The sequence below is a fragment of the Anser brachyrhynchus genome, assembly GCF_964034855.1.
Source record: "Anser brachyrhynchus genome assembly, chromosome: 2".
Taxonomy (NCBI): Eukaryota; Metazoa; Chordata; class Aves; order Anseriformes; family Anatidae; genus Anser; species Anser brachyrhynchus.
The window spans coordinates 4,915,432-4,931,317 of NC_137695.1; the positions used below are offsets into that span (position 1 = coordinate 4,915,432).

The window sequence follows — 15,886 nt, forward strand, 5'->3', positions numbered from 1 at the left end:
AAAAGTACTACTTGTAGACATATAGACAGACAGCAGCTAGGCTAATATATATATAGATATATAGATATATGTATAAATAGTTGTGTAACATACATAGCAATTAAATTGTTTATCTGAGGTTACAGATTATACCTGTGGAAGAGACACGGTTTGAACTGACTCAGTTTAACTCCACAGCGCTGCCTCTTCTGCACTTACTCCACCCAGGTAAGCTTTTTGATCTGGTTTGCTTAACCACCTTTCAGTGTACAAGCATCTTAGCTCCCACTAAAGCTATCTTTCATTCTGATATAGTTATTTGTAGTTATACAATATTTATATTAATAACCAGGATTGTGACAAGAAAGCCATTTGCAGCATGTGGGTTTAGGCATGTTGTACCACTTCTGCTCCCCAAAAGGATTAGGAGGTAACGGGTGGTTACTGGGTACCACAGATGTTTGGAAAATCTTATTTAGAAGAAAACTTCCCTTACATGAGTCTTGTTATTGTGTGTGTTCTCGTTTTTTATCAGGAGAAAAGAGAAAACTTCTAAGGACCCTCTATGAGTAAAGATGCTAAGTTCACAGAAAAAGCTAAGAGGTAAATGATTTCTTTTTCCTGAACATTTCCCTGATACAGATCTTTCTTTCCTTTTTTTTTTTTTTTTTTTTTTTTGTCATTCACATACAATTTTCACTCTTGAATTTTATTCTCAGTGAGAATTGCCAACATTTGGGGATTGCGTTTTACATTTCATAAATCTTGAAATGTCCAAAATTGACAACAGCACACATGGGTATATGTAAGAGTACATGCACACATTATTCATGGCACTATCTGGATAGAGAGCTTTAGTTTTCACTTCCAGTAATTCTTAGCTAAGGCAATCTTACAGCCATAAATTCACTACAGAAAATATGCTAAAGCTTAGGCGAGAAAAGAGAAATGTTTAATTCTGAAAGTGTAAATGTATTCAATTTTAACTTTGTGAACAAATGATGTCTTTTTTTTTCTTTTTACCCTGTCACATTTTATTGCAATATAAATCAAAAGTAATAGGTACTTCTGAACATGGGGTTTTTAGCTGTTGCAAGAAAGCAATACCAAAGGCTTCAGCTCTTTTGGTGGAGGATTGGCTGACCCACAGACCCTGTGTAGTCATAATTGTGCCAGTGGACATTTCTGTCCCCACAACCTGTTTCTGTGATGGTGTTTCTTTACAGAAGTTTACTATTGACTTCATGTCAATGTTATTTGAAAAGCCAACAGGCCAGTGACTCAGGTGAAAGAGCTCCTTGGAAGAGCTCTTATTTTGATCCTCATCATGATGTTCTTCAGCTTTATTTTCCTATCCTGATATATTAACTTAATGGGTCATAAAAGGCCCTTACCTGCTGGATGCGTCACTCTACACATATGCTTAAAATGCATAAGAATGCCATTATCGTTATTTCCAATAAAAGTTGTATGGTTGATGGAGAAAAAGCCCATTTCCATCATTATGTCATTTGCTAGATGCTTTTTATGACTTTTTTACTGCTTTGCTTAGGGCTTAGACTGCAAAGCATATTGTTTCTTTCATTGTGTCTCTTCCAAGACCAAGACCTCCCTGCAGGTAGGCATAGTTTCAGCCTGGATAGCACTTAAATAGGAGATGCTTTTTTAAACTCAGCTGTCACCTTTGTTTGAAACCAAATGCAAATGGGAAATATCTCCACCTTCAAGGGCAGAAGTTGGAAGGTGTCTGTACCATGTAGCAATGATATCTCAGTGCTGGCTGGTTCCCCAGCTGTAAACCCTTACCCATAGCCAAGTCTCACGCTTGACTGTGCCTCGGTTTCACTGTGAAAAAAAATGGCCAAGTTTAAGGCCAAAATAGATAGTTATATCTGTGCTATTCTCTGATGACAAAGGTAAGTTTTCTTCCTCCCATCCGTCTGAATAGAAATCTTTAGAAGTTTACTTTAGAATCAGCTCCATCTGACATGAAAAATAGTGATACCAAACCCTGATGAGATGCATCTGTGGGTCCTGAGGGAACTGGTGGATGTAGTTGCTAAGCCATCATATTTGAGAAGTTGTGGCAGTCAGGTGAAGTTCCCACTGACTGGAAGAGGGGAAACATAACCCACATTTTCAAAAAGGAAAAAAAAGATAGACATGGGGAACTACAGGCCAGTCAGTCTTACCTCTGTGCCTGGCAAGATCATGCAGCAAATCCTCCTGGAAACTATGCTAAGGCACATGGAAAATAAGGAGGTGATTGGTGACACTAGCATAGCTTCACTAAGGGCAGATCATGCCTGACAAATCTGGTGGCCTTCTACAACAGAGTTACAGCATTGGTGGATAGGGGGAGAGCAATTGACAGCGTCTACCTAGACTTTTGCAAAACATTTGACACTGTCCTCATGATCTCATCTCTAAATTGGAGAGACCTGCATTTGATGGGTGGCCCACCTGGTGGGTAAGGAATTGGCTGGATGGTCACAGTCAAAGAGTTGTGGTCAATGTCCACAGTGTCCAGGTAGAGATCAGTAACAAGCGGTGTTCCTCAGGGCTCAGTATAGGGACCGGCACTATTTAGCTCTTTTATCAGTGACATGGACAGCGAAATTGAGTGCACCCTCAGCAAGTTTGCTGATGACAGCAAGCTTTGTGGTGCGGTCACCATGCCAGAGGGAAGGGATGCCACCCAGAGGGACCTGGGCAGGCCTGAGAGATGGGCCTGGGCAAACCTCATGAGGTTCAACAAGGCCAAGTGCAAGGCTCTGTGTCTGAGCCGGGGCAATCCCAAGCACAAGTACAGGCTGGGCAGAGAACGGATTGAGAGCGGCCCTGAGGAAAAGGACCTTGGGGGTGTTGGTGGATGAGAAGCTCGACATGAGCCAGCAATGTGTGCCTTCAGCCCAGAAAGCCAACCGTGTCCTGGGCTGCACCAAAAGCAGCGTGGGCAGCAGGGGAGGGAGGGGATTGTCCCCCTGTGCTCTGCTCTCATGAGACCCCACCTGGAGCCTGCACTCAGCTCTGGGCCCCAGCACCAGAAGGACAGGGACCTGTTGAAGTGAGTCCAGAGGAGGCCACGAGGATGCTCAGAGGCTGGAGCACCTCTGCTGTGGAGCCAGGCTGAGGGAGTTGGGGTTGTTCAGCCTGGAGAGGAGAAGGCTCCGGGGAGACCTCACAGCGGCCTGCCAGGGCCTAAAGGGGGCTGCAGGAGAGCTGGGGAGGGACTCTTGGTCAGGGGGTGTAGGGATAGGACATGGGGTAATGGCTTTGAAATGAAGGAGGGTATGTTTAGATTAGATATTAGAAAGATGTTTTTTTATTATGAGGGTTGTAAGGCCCTGTCCCAGGCTGCCCAGAGGAGCTGTGGCTGCCCCATCCCTGGCAGTGCCCAAGGCCAGGCTGGATGGGGCTGGGGGTGGCCTGGGCCGGTGGAAGGGGTCCCTGCCCATGGCTGCAGCTGGAGATGGATGTTCTTTAAGGTCCCTTCCAACCCAATCTATTCTATGATACATGGTGTTTTTTAAGGCAAATGCGCACGCCTTTCCCGTATGTTTTGGAGGAACCCCTGAATGCTTTTGGATGATCAAACCCCACACTAGGTTCCATGAGCCAGACAGCTGAACATCTTTCTTGGAGCTATATAGGAAAACACTGGGACTGAACAAAGCACAAAGTAAAATGGTATGCACTTTTGTCCCAAAAAATAACCCGTGCAAATGTCACTGAGAACAATGTGATTTTGCAAAACACACTTCCCGGCTAGGAAAGACTGTGATGACGTGACAGCACTGTTAATTACTTTATACTTATGAGCTGATTTTATATTTAAAGATTGAGCTTTTCTGTTTTCACTTGTTGGCATCAGGACACCTGTATACCTTCACTGGTGATGGTATAAAATGACACTCACTGTCAGATTTCTTCTTCAGAGCAAATCTGCACAGTCAGTTAATTCTCTTATCAGAATAAGATGAATGGATGAACCTCATTAATCTAGGCAACCCAGCGTCTTCTGCAGCCTTTGAATTTCAAATGGCCACTCTTCTTTCAGTGGAAATATTTGATTTCAGTGAGAGTTGGAACGGACTCAAATCTCACTGAGGTTTTAAAATCACCCATGTATTGTTAAACCATCAGTAAGCCCTCTGTCTTTATAGGCTTGGCAGCAATTACTGCATTAACTGATTCTGAGCAAATCACTGATATTAATTAGAAAAACCTCCATGGACAATTGTCTAATTAGACACCATTTCTATGTTCTTTACATGACTTTATGAAAGCACTGGGAGAGCCTTTTCCTATTGCCCGCACTGGTGTTCATTAAAGTATTTCAGGAAGGATTTGATATATATTTCCTGTTCCATGACAGTTCTCATCAATATCAAGAAAGACATTGCTTGGATTCCAGCACATCACCATCAGCCATAGAAACGTTCCTCTGCTGTACAGAGGAAGGAGAGGGAGCAGATGGAATTAAAATACTTAAAATTGGTTCTATAGGGAGTTCTCAAATGATAACAACCTTTGCTACTGCCATTCATTATAGATGCTTATTGTTGAATGTGTAAAGAGAGCCGTAATTATTGATTGCTCAGCAGGCTGAAGGTGACAGCTAGTAAGAGGTATTAATACCTCGTATAAAGAAGTGAATAAGAAATCATTTTTCAGAGAGTAGGTTTATTCTGGAGATAAATTGCAATTTTATAACCCTCAAGAAAATGAAGTGTAGGAGCAAAAAGGTCTGCTCACACTTTCTGCCTGAAGAAACACAGAGATACAGCACATTGCTTGTGCTTTAGCATTCATCAGTGAATGCTGAGCATTATCATAGAGCCACTTTGTTTTTTCTTTCACTTATCCCAAGCCACTGGCTTCTGTGAAACTACAGCAGATTTATGTCTTCACAAACAATTTTTAGTGCTTTTGTTACCCTCTGTGTAAACTGTAATTGTTGCAAACATTGGCTTTAATTCTTACAATATTTCAGTAAACTAGAATATTTATTGGAAAATAAAGTTTAGAGAAAATAAATCTACTGGCGTTGGTCAAATTCAGCAAATATCTCTGGCCTCAAAAATGTGGAAAACCATGACTAGCAAAGTGCTCCAATCAGATTTGCCAAGCAAAACATTTTGCTATTTGATTTGGAGAATGGCATTTTGAATTGAAAATTGACCATAAAAAATAATTGTGTTAATCTCCTCAAATTCATGGAACATTTAATTTCAGTTCAAACAAAATGTTTCAAAATGAGCTCAAATGATTCTTTCTTCCTGTCCATTTCCTTTTCAGTTCAGCTGGGTGGTGGAAAATAAATAAATAAATCCTGTCTCTCTGTGCTGATCCCCAAACCTGAAACAGCCACACTCCTACATAAACCCCTGTGCTTTACAGTATTTCACATTTAATCAGTCAGGTTGCTCTGGGACAGCTGCATGAATAGCACCACTGGGTCTACCCATAGCATCAGCAGAAAAGATTGACTAATTACAACAGTAGAAACAATTATGAGTTTACAGTACGATATCATGGATATAAACTGGACTAATATAATGTAATTTCAGGTCTGTGGTCTTGTGGCCAACTGGAGAAAGACCAATGCACCTCCTGAAGGCATCTCACATGGCTTACCCCATCTCACATGGGATAAAATGGATGCAGAGGGAATAACCAGATGAATAAATAGTTGCGTAACATTTAGGTAGCTGATGGTAGCTGTGGCCATGGGGGGAGCCCATCCTTTACGACTGGTTTATGCTTGTCCATTGCCTCAGTGAATTCCCTGAATCTTAAACTAAGAAAGTGTGGGTCTGTACAGAATTATTATTAGTTCTTGTCAGGTCTCACCTCTCAGCTTGTCATTATTGGATATCTAAATTATTTTTACTGAGCCAAATTTAGACCATTATTCAGATAACTTAGACATTAAGTGCTGTTGATTGGCATTCAGTACCTTGGGGGATGCAATGTGACAAAAAAGCAAACAGCTTGCTCATCAGTAAATAAGAACTAATACAGATGGCTTTCTTACAGCTGAAGTTCCCTTTACTTTGAAGAATTAATGATTTATTCTATTAAAATATCTCTCTGGAAGTACACTTTATTGAGTTATTGGCTGACATTTTGATTTTCTTCATCAGGGGAAGTGAAACACACAAACACTGTAACCTTTCCTTTTGCATTCAGTGATATGTGATGAAGGTCAAAATGCAGTTACTATAGTTTTTCACTCTGGTATTACATTGTTTAAATAATGTCATAATGTTATTTTTACATAGTTGGCAGTTTATGGGTTCTCTGTATTCAAGCTGTGATTTTTGTATTTCCTGCTATGCTTGATCATTTTTGTAATACTTTGATGTCAGTAATCAATTTGTATGTTTTTGTTTTTTTTTTTTTTTTAAGCACACAAATCTCAACACATGCAGCCCAATTATCTGTACAGAATAATTCCTCATTGCCTCTATAGCTGTATCTTGCTCTGAATACTCCCAGAGCAAGGTATAACTCCAGGAATGTAAGTGGTAGAATTAAAGCTATAAAGCAGGCTTTAAACTTAAGCATTTAAGTATGCTGAAGTGGTTCAGGAGTCTCTTATCTTTTTGAAATTCAGTGGAACTCAAAGTCTTAAATGCCTGCCTGACTTTTAAAAAAATGAGACTTACTCATAAGATTTCCAGAAAAATATGTATTAGCCAGTTATTCTGAAACAATTTACTGTATAATAAGGGGCCATTCTAAAGGGGAAAAAAAGAAAGTAATTGGCACTATCAAACAAGTGTGAAGGTCATGAGTTGTTCTCCTGCCACACAGCAACATCTAGTCCCCCTCCACCTCCCATTCTGGATGTAAAAAAATGTTTGAAAAGATCAAAACTTTCTCCTGTAGGTGCTTAAAAGGTACTGCGATGCTTGAAAGCTGATTGTCAAAATGTGAAATGTATGTTTCCTTGCAGTCATTAGAGAAAACCATCCCAGGAGGCTACCCTGAACTTTGGGATGGGAAGACCTAGGATCATTTCCCATCTGACTGTGAAACTGTATCACCCAGTCAAACTACATCTTAGACTTGTTAGTAACACAAGCAGAGCCAAGGTCTGTTTTCTCTTCTTGAGGGCACATGGTGTGGTATGGCTTTCATCCTTAAATTAAACTCCTCCCTTCTCCATCTCCCCAGAATGGGGAGCTGTCATCCCTATTGATTCCCAATCTGTTCTCTCTAAAAGTTGGGACAAGGAAGATGCATCTGTGCTTATCATCCGGCTGTTTAGGAGAAGAGGCAGGTCTGACCACCCACGCGGAGTGACCTTACTTTGGGCTCTTTGACTCTGCTCCTTGTAGTGTGGGCTTTTATAAATTGCTGTCTGCCTCGTGTTGAACACAGTGGTATCTAATTCATACTCCTCTGGTTCAGGGCCTTCCTCAGTAGAGGAGATTAATGTTCCTGTTTGCTTGATTTTTTTTATTTTCGTTTGTGCACAAGTCTCTGTGCAATTACCTGAATAATAGGAGAAATCCCTCTCTGTAGAATACCCCATAGCCTGTTTGACTTTAGGAGTTTTGGATCTCCATTGTTGTTTTTTTGTTTGTTTGTTTGTTTGTTTTGTTTTGTTTTGTTTTTTAGGTGGAGAAGCTTTCAGTCCTCCATGTGATCTCTGATTGACTTCAGCAGCATTGAACCAGACATGTTTGTTCCTTAGCTCCTGACAGAACCAGTGCCTCTGGGAGGGTGAAAAGAAATGCCCAGGACCTTACCTGCAAAAACACCACATACAAAAAGAAAATATTGATGAAAAGACTCAGGAAATTCATCCCACACAAACAACAACAAACAGACAAATATAGATCAATTTAGGAATGTTAATGCTTGGGAGATATTTGAATTTCTATGCTCAGAAAATGAAAGACTGTTGTACCAAATACAACCAAAGCTCTTTGTCAATCAGCACATCTTATGCCCCATTTTAGTGAGTTAACACACCTATTTTTCTCATGTTCCTAGAGGAAGTTTCTTTTAGCCTTCTGCAAGGGGTGATGGTTAATTCTTGCTGTATTTTCTTCCTTCTTTAATTCGATAAAGCAAGAATAGCTCCAATCAATCATCAGAAAGGGTGTCATACATAAAAGATCAAAATGAGATGGTGGGGGAAACAGAGAAGGTGGAATATTAGATGAAACAGTTGCTCGGAAAAACAGGAGGGAACTGAGTCACACGGCTGTGCCTTGCTGCACGCTGGATGCTCTCTTTGCTATTTGGTAGCCTGTGGTTTGACACAACGTCTCTTTTAAGTTCCATGCTCTACCACCACATGAAAACCAGCACGACGGGCAGAGGGAGCACAAAGCCTTAGCAACGAATTCAAGGTTGGTGCAGGAATTTCTGCTCTTTCTGCTCTCTGCCCTTGGCTGATACTGTCAAACACAGCACCTCCATCCACAATAGACTCACCGCCTTGCCCCAGCTGAGCTCTCAAGATCTCTTGCTCTGACAAGTTGCTTTGCAAGGCGCCTGGCACCCTAGGAGATACGGTTTTCAGGTTTGCATTTTCCTCCCTCTGAATCATCCTCTGTGACTGACAGTTTAATTGTGCACCTAAATGAGCAATTTCAGGTTCTTGCTCAGATATGAACCTGCAAGCTGAATGACTGTGATTAGCATCTGAGAGACTTTGGATTCAGTTAGACCCTCGAGCACCCTGGCAGACAAAGCCCAGAATTGTTATTCTATTCAGAGTCCTCTCAGACACAGATTTGCACAAAGATTTTCTGCTTCCACCCAGCTATGGTGAGGCTCTTGGCACCAAGGTGAGCACAGAAGGGAGGGAGCAAGCTCTGCCATTCCTGCTACGTGTGTATGGATAGGGGGAGATGAAGGGAACTGAGTTGTTCAGGCTATGAGCTGTCAAGTCCAGAAACCACTTTCAAAGACTATTGCCGGTTGATTTGCCAGTTGGGTCCAAAGGGCTGTCCTGGGGTAAGTGGGTGTCAGATAATCTGACCACATCCACTTCTTAAAATGATTGCAATACTGCAGGATATCCTATCTTTGTACCTCCTTGAACTTTCCTTTATTTCTTACCTGCATGTGTCCTCTTGTAATTGTTTTCCTACACCTACATGTTCATCAAATGGAAAAGCGTTCCTCCACTTTGACTTTTGAATTTAATATTTTAACTATTTTTTTTTACTATAGGTCTTTTTCACTCCTCCAGAACAAGAGAGAAGTTACATGTCTGAGATTTATTTCCTTTCTTTCTGGGGAAACACAGTTGCATGAGGGCAACTAACTATATTTTCCACTTGACTGTTCATGTCTGGTAGTGGAGATCAGTCGGTATCCATTATTAAAGACACGGCTCTTTTCGTGTGAATACACCATGTGCAAATTTCTGGAGGTGCAGTAGAGTCCTTCTGCCTTGAACAGCATCTGGGAAACAAAGTAAAGCTTCTTTCATGAAACTATATGAGTAATTGTTTGTATGATCATGAGTGAATTCAACTTCTCAACTGCAAAGCTCCAGAGCTGAAGCAGGTTCCTACTGCTGTGCCAATCCTGAAACTCAGCTCTTCAGCAGCATGCTTCCCGTGCAGGGCAGCTAAACCTGGCTGAAGGCAGCTGCCTGCTGATTGCAGCTGATGTTGTGGCATGGTAAGTTGGGGATTCATTTGGAAATTAATTTACCTTTTATGTTTTTCAGGAACCACTGAACATGTGATGTTGTGTGGAGACGAAGGGGATGGACAGAAGTTAGCAGGTCAGGCATAGAGAAGGAGCTCATGTATATGGCAGATACAGCTTAGGAAGCCCCCTGAGCAGCCCCCCATGCTCATAGCCATCAGAAAGCCAGGCCCACCCAGCCTAACCAGCCTGGGGATGCCCGACATCTCACCTCAGTGAGTTCTCTGCAACAGGAGGAGTATCTGGTCTGATAATATTCGGTACACGCCACCGAAACATCAGCTAGTAACTTGTGCCTTAATTTTATCATGTTGTGCCTGCTTCTTGACTGAATGATGAAGTCCTATGGTCAGGAAATAAAAAATGACAAGCGACATGTAATGAATAGCCCCACTCTAGATAACCTGTTGTTGTTTTGTTTGTTTGCTTGTTTATTTTTAGAGCTCCATGACTGCATCCCTGAAAACCAGAGGCACCTACATTTCTGTTTGACGATTGGGTATGATCAACAATAAATGATCTTTTCAGAGACCTCTGCTAACATGCACACTGTAAACTCTGTGTAGCCTGTGATGAAATAACTGCTGTGCTTCATCCCCATCTAAATAAAAAATAATAAGGAAGAGACTCCTGTTAGGAATAACAAGGGTGGGACAACAAAAAGACCCTCCTGTATGACCTTGGAGTTTCTTTAGAGGTCATTCTGGAGTTTTCGGGTTGGTGTAACTTCTTCATTTTCTTCATAATTGCTGGGAAACTACTTGTACACTGGCCTCAGAGACAGGGAGCACTGGGAAAGCTTGGCAGCTTATTATTCCATGAAAGAAACTTTCAAAAGAAGTTTGAATGTATAATGAACTGTGAACGTGTACAGGGATTTCTTCCCTTCCCTCATTCTCCTTGTGAATTCCCAGCATTGTGTGGTTTAAATGCAAAATATAGGCTCAAGACAAATGCAGATGCTAAACCATGCAAGTACGATCTGTGATACCTTATAATAAGGCCATATTCCTAAACTGGGTCTATATAGAACAAAATGTTTTATGCAGTAGGGTGTCCTATCACGCAAGCTCTGGAATATGCTATTCTTTTAAACCCCTATTTTCTTGCTTTTATTGTCTTCTTGGGTTGACACGTCCTGAAGCTGAGAGACAGGATAACAGAAATGCAAATATGTATATATATAAATAAAACTGGGGGACAGGAGCACACCTGAAAACAAGAGAACTTCAGGAAAGTAGCCTGAACAGTAACTTCTCCACCAAGAACATAAGGCATATGCCAGCCTCCAATCATATCAGAGGTGGATTAATTTTAAGAATTGAAATTCATCTTCATCTGACTTCAAGCTCCCAACCATAGTGAAAGAGGATTATAAGCCGTTGGAGGAGAAGCTAAGGAAGATCTTGAATAAACCAATTAATTCACAACAGCTTTCAGCAGGACGGGTTTTATTAAAAAATATGCTTACTCAGCCTCGCAGAGGCACTGCAAACAGCTCACCTGTGTGCAGGATCAGGTCACATATGCACCTGCATAACTCTTGTGGAGCATTGGCTTGCAGAGGTGTCCTGTAAGAAGCTTGTCTGCATGGTCCTGAGGAGGAACCTCTCCATTCCTGTGTATTCCTGGACATTTTACATTTTGTAAAATTTCCGTTGACTAGAGTGGGGTGCTAACTACTCCATTCCCTCTTCAAACACAGGGGCTTAGCTAAAGCATCGAACTCCAGTACTGAGGCTGAAGCCTGCTTAAAAGCCACATCTGCAGTTACAGATTGAGGCGATTGATAAAACACAAGCAGTCTGGTGATTAGCCAATATTCTATGATCTGGAGGTAAATTTTAATAGAAAATGTAAGACTTCAAGTATTCATGCAAATTAAGGAACAAGGAATGTGCATCTGATTTTAATGCTTGCAAAATAATAATGCTGAAAAAAAAAACTATCATAATAGCATATATCTGTATGAATATGCACAAACTCACACAGAGTGATCCCATATATCTTGTATGTACAGTGGTGACTGTAACACAGAATGATAAAGGAAATGTTAATTTGATTTTGTAACAAAGAAAGAAAGGCAAAATAGAAGAATATGTAAATTACAGAGCTCTACTAAAGGATATAAAGTACAAATTTGTTATTGTAATGGAGAAGAACAACTTACCTTAGGCTACTGTCCATCTGAAGCTCAACAAAGCTGTAAATACGTGCATGCTTGGTAAGAGCTGCAATTTTATATTGTCTTATTATTTGTACATTATAATTTATCTTTAGCTTCATTGTGTCTATAGTAAAAGAAGCAATGCTGTTTCCTAGACTGCACTCTTCTCTGCTTTGTGACTTCTCCTCAGGTTTCATGTGTCACTAATTGAAGGAGACAAACCTCATAAATTATTGAACATAAAGCCAGGTTTTAATTAAACTCAGTGGCGTAGCCAACAAAAGCTAAGGAGCTCAGTCTTGGGATGGGAGGTCTATGTCCTCCCTTGTGAGCAGTGTCAGCTCTCTCTTTCAAAACAAGGTCTTTCAAACACGGTTAAGTCATTTCCCTAGCATCAAAAGAGCTAATAATGCGGCAAAATAAGTAAGTGTGTAACTTCTTTAGACTCTCTTGATGATCCTAATCTACTTGACTACTTGAAGGCTTTTGTCTTGTAGGGCCAGGTGAGACTGTGAAGAAGTTCACAACTGATGTGCTGTGAAAATGCTTCAAAATCTCTCCCATGGAAAATAGACAGCCCTCATTTTTCTCTTCAAGAAAGCGTTAGACAAAATGTCCAACATTGCTTTCAAATCCTCCTGTGTGTCTGAGGAAAACCCAAATGGCTTTTTACTTCCTGAGCTGTGTAACGCTGTCTCTGAAAGAGAAATGACCCAAGGAAAAAGGCATGAGTTACTCAACCTGAGGAGAGCATCTGCACCCTTATGCAACCAGCTATCACCTTTTACTGGCCTGGAAAATTTATTTTATGTAATACAGGAATTGGTCAAGTTTCTTATCAGGGGTCGTGGCCCCATGTGATGCTGAAACCCAGTAAGAGACGGCTTCTGTCCTGCAGAGCTTGTAATCGTAGCCAACAGCGCTGGTAAAGGGAAGGTGTCAAATAAAAGCTGAGACATCTGCCACGCTTGCACAGCAGGTCAGGAGCAGAGCTGTGAGCTGATCCCAGATGGGTTTCAGTGCTGGGTCAGGCTAGTTTCGTACTTTTAAAAGTAATAAATTCAAACCACATTTGCATTAACCTAGGACAGGGTGGACAGTGGAATGCACAAGGGGAAAACTTCAGAAAGGTGGGCAAATTAAAGGCATTGGGGATCTGCAGACTGCGTAATGCAAACAGAGTAAATCCTGGCAATTTGCATCCTCTGGAATCACAGACATTTGGTCTTTGGATGCATTTTATGCGGCAGTAAGCTTCTATTTTTAGTCCGGTCTTGAAAAGAGCAAAGCCAGAACACGGGGTCAGCATTTTGACCTGCTGTAAATTGTGGTACAGTGGATAGCTCTGTGTAGGGGCAGGCAGCTCCGTCACCCAATTAGCCTGAGTAACACTGCTGGACCTCCATCGCAAGGGCCCTACTGGCCTCTTCCAGTCTGTGGAGACTTTCCAATTTAAAGCAGATGCAGTTCTGGTCCACCACCAAGTAGCCTAACAGAGAAGAGATATGTACCCTTCTTCCCTCCCCATGGCTTTCTCTACTTTAGCATCTCTCAAGCTACACTAGGGATTTGTGTTTGGAGGCAGGAGCTGAGGCTCATTTTTTACAAAGAATTCATAAGAAACCAGGTGAGGAAAGATTCAAAAGCAAGTCCAAGCAATGAATTTGTTTTTATTTATAACCCCCTTTAAAGATTCAGCTGTTTGGTGCAAAGACATCCTGGAGACTGCCCTGTGTTACATCTAGTTCATCGCTTTGGTAGTTGGTGGGACTACGCTGTAGGTAACCAGCATGAGGGAGGGTTGTATATCAGACTTTGTTAAACCACTTCAAACCACCTGAGGTGGCTCATTTCAATTATCCATTTAAAAATAGAATTGTTTTTCTTTCCCTGCTCTGCTGATTCCTGCCTGGTTTATTTTAGAATTGCTTTGAGGCTCAGGGGCAGAAAGTACTTAATGAGGATTTAGCTCAACAGATGCTTATCTGGCTGCTTCTCCTATATTCTTCAAATGTTAAAAGCCACCTTACACAGGCTGATCTTTTACAAATGTGTCACCAGGTTATTAGTCAGTAGGTAAAGGATTAAAAAATAAAAAGCCAGAACATATAATAGTGCTTGGTCAGAAGTTATTTTCCCAAAAGCTCATACTCAGTCCCAAATCCTGCAGTTGTAAATGCCCTGCTATTTTTTTTTTTTCCAGGATCATTTCTAGATATGCCTTCATTCAGGGAATAAAGGTCAAAGAACTCCTTGGAAATTTGGCCTAGATGGTGTCTGACCCTCACAGCCCCATTACTGCATTGTGGTCACCCACAGTCACTTCTGCATAGTGCCTTGGCTGTCTGCTTTGTTTGCTTGCTCCCACAGTCCCAGCATCTATCAGAAAGGATTTTAGGAAGCAATGACACCATCTTGGCTTTCTGTGTGGGAAGTGAGATATCTGCATTAATTATACATTTCCCAGCCTCTTCCCACTGGCAACAGCATGTGCAAGAACGGGTGGTTATTTAGGGCCAAGGGGGATGCGATTCTGGGGCTGTTGCAACCTAAAGAGATTGCTATGATGACAATCAGGAGCTGCCTGCTTCTCCAGGGAGCAACTGGGGGGATCTCCGCAGAACACAGAAGACAAGTCAGCAAATACGTGTGTGCTGAAGGATAAAAGAATTTAAAGCCTCAGCTGAAACGAAGCTTTCTGGCAACAAGAAGGACAACATGAAGGAACTTAATAATTTATAATAATAATAATATCTCTGTGGTGTTTGTCTTTGGGCCAAGGATAATATGTGGAAAATGCTATTGTGTCTGACAGCAGCTTGGAGGTGTTTGGGGGATCTTTGCTGTTGTGGTTTTTGTTTGTTTGCTTGGTTAGTTGTTTTTAGGTTTTTCTTTCTTTTTCTCTCTTTTGTATTTTTTTATTTTTTTTTTTATTTTAGCAACATTCAGGCAATTCACCCAGAGAAGTCTGCAACAGAGGTATTTCAAGAGCATAAGTCCGTATGAGAAATTGAACTGGATGAATGTGTTTCTCTGGCAGTCGATAAAATGAGAGGGAGAAAGGGAGAAACACAGAGAAACTGTGATGTTGAAACCTTCACACATCTGAAAAGCCACGACTGTAATTTTAAGTAACTGGGGGTAGGTGAGGGGACCATCGCTACTCAGGGGTCCCGTTAGGTTATGTGGTTAGCTGTTCATTGCCCACACATGAAGAAGCACAGAGACACACAGAGGGGAGACAGACCCCAATAACCTACCCAGGGAAACAACCCCCGGCCCCTGCAGCTCCCAGGCCTGCCCCAGGAGAGCCTCAGCCCCATGGCCTGGGGGTGACAAACACCTCATGAGCCAATCAGTCCTAGAAGTTCCCTAAATCACCTCACAGTCTGGGAAAGTGTGGGGTTCGTTATGGGATGCAGAGGAAGAGCATTTGGGGATTGCACAGGACTTTTTGGGGAGTTTAGGGGAGGAACCAAAGGAGGGAAGAAGGAGAGATGTCGGTGGTTTGGAAAGGAAAAAGCATGAGAAAATAGAAGGATAAAGAGATAAGTGGGGCAGATTGTATGTAAGCAGGTTGCTGGCCTGGGCATGCTTGTCCACACCAGCGCAGTCTGTCCTGGCTCCTCATTAAACTTAATTTCTACCTACTGTCCTGGTGAGGGGCTCCCTGTCCTGCATGAACATGTGTCTGTGGGGTCCCAGTACAGCAACCAAAGTCACCCCATATGTGTGTCTGAGATGGCAGCAACTGGAGAGACCAGAGCATATGCGTGTTTTGTGGGTGATCACAAGTTAGCAAGTCAGGATGTTTGATGAGGAGGCTATGAGGCTTAGGAGCCAGGTACTGGGTTGACCACAGGTCTGGGCTGAATACTGGAGATCCCTGAGGCTGGCAAGTTGGCTGTTGGAGGGATGAGAAGGTCCAAGCCAGCTACTGCAGAGACCACGATATCTGGGGTCCTGCTAAGAGACTTGTTTGCATGTGTACATGAAGCAACTGGAGACGAGAGGATCCAAGAGATAGCTTCTGGGTAGGCTGTGTCTAAAGTC

The 15,886-nt window shown here is 42.0% G+C and overlaps 2 long non-coding RNA genes across 3 annotated transcripts in view; one reads left to right on the forward strand and one right to left on the reverse strand.

Annotated features, from left to right (window-relative positions):
- Positions 1–7,742, forward strand: LOC308188958. The gene is made up of 3 exons (XR_013945904.1): positions 1–207; positions 515–582; positions 7,612–7,742. It is a non-coding gene; the product is annotated as an uncharacterized lncRNA (long non-coding RNA).
- Positions 7,648–15,886, reverse strand: part of LOC308188957 — a 26,222-nt gene continuing 17,983 nt past the window's right edge. Inside the window, exons 3-4 of one of the 2 annotated variants that reach the window (XR_013945902.1) lie at positions 9,878–10,009; positions 7,648–9,414 (exon numbers count right to left, since the gene is read on the reverse strand). This is a non-coding gene — a long non-coding RNA (uncharacterized lncRNA). The remainder of the gene's footprint in view (positions 9,415–9,877; positions 10,010–15,886) is intronic. The other variant, XR_013945903.1, reaches the window with a different exon arrangement.